Genomic DNA, 1543 nt, shown 5'->3' on the forward strand with positions numbered 1-1543 from the left:
ACGATTTCAAAAATAATAGAGAAAAATCAAAATATGCAACACAATTAATACTGGACATGAATTAGGTCATCAACAGAACACATTAAGTATCCTAAAAACATATAATGACAATAAATTCATAAATGCAGCAGAAGAATTCTTCATTGCCTAATACCATAATAAAGATCAAAATATAATCAACGAAAACTTATTAAATTTTAAAAATCCACTGTATGCAATTTAAAACAGACCTATTCACATTGATCTTAATACGCCATTCAAATAGTTCCTTTCATATTCTTGCGCCGTTACATGCCTCAATACACATGATATCTAGGCTTCAGTTCTCTTAAAACCTCCAACACATCAACACCAGTACACACAAATGTAAGTATTCGAATGCCGTCAAAATTTATTAAAACAATTATATCCCCATATCAAAATTGAAAGTAAATTAATAGTTAATATTCTTTCAGTTATAGAACTTCTTCATTTATACTTCAATAAACCTGAGAACACGTAATAGGATGTCATCACATCAGAGTAGCCATTTCAAAGTCAATGACCTTTAAGTAAGTAATCTTGTAATAATTATTACTGCTGCCGTAAAATCTTTTACATATATTTGGTATTATAGCTTATCTAATTATTACGAATTATAATACTGATCTTTCTATTAATTTTCAATGAATGATAAAAATCATACCCAACTCATGATCTATTACGAAATTTATCGTACACTCCACTACATTCACAAGCAACGAGCTTTTATTCAATATCTCAACTAATTACACCCAATAGTAATTCTTTAACATAAACAACATTTTTAACGAGTAATCTTATAACAATAATAATTATCTGCGTCTCTATATAATAACTTGTCTATATTTGCATTTATTATTATCTCTTAATCTCTATTTTCAGGTGAAACAATTACAAAACACACAACATCAACTACGAAAACTATCTTGAACTTACGACAATTCCCAGCCATGATTACTCTAAATATTTTATTATCTTCATTATAAAATTTTAACTTTGGCTAATTTAATCACTGTATATCAACTGTAAAGTAGTCATCAACGTAAAACAACATCCACTGAAATGCCAACGGCCTCTCTAAGCGAAATAGTTACAAAACACAAGAACATTAACTACGCATACTATCTTGTAACTTAAGACAACTTTCAGCCATGATTACTTTAAATATTTATTATCATCATTTTAAATTTTAACATTGACAAATTTTAAACATTGTATATTAATTGTAACATGAGCTATATGTATAAAATAAAACATTCGTCTATTCAAAGATTATCTCAATATTCATCCTGTTTCATGTTATATCTACATAAAGCTCATGAATTTCATGTACCATATATATTGTTCTCTATTTTCCTTGTTATTTGCATAATATGTTATCATAGGTCCAGATAATATATTTTGTTATATCTGAAGATGTCCTAAACGGCGAAAACGTTCATATATTGTTATTAAATAGCAAATAAACATTTGCAAGTTTATATGCCTTAAGATTGAAATTCATTAAATACTTATTAATAAG

At 27.2% G+C, this 1543-nt stretch overlaps 1 long non-coding RNA gene across 1 annotated transcript; it reads left to right on the forward strand.

Annotated features, from left to right (window-relative positions):
- The first annotated feature begins 311 nt into the window (after window positions 1-311).
- LOC138698866 (uncharacterized) lies at window positions 312-1142 on the forward strand. The gene is made up of 3 exons (XR_011331969.1): window positions 312-366; window positions 456-551; window positions 904-1142. It is a non-coding gene; the product is annotated as an uncharacterized lncRNA (long non-coding RNA).
- Window positions 1143-1543: the final 401 nt, after the last annotated feature.

Source organism: Periplaneta americana, chromosome 4 (assembly GCF_040183065.1).
Source record: "Periplaneta americana isolate PAMFEO1 chromosome 4, P.americana_PAMFEO1_priV1, whole genome shotgun sequence".
Lineage (NCBI taxonomy): Eukaryota > Metazoa > Arthropoda > Insecta > Blattodea > Blattidae > Periplaneta > Periplaneta americana.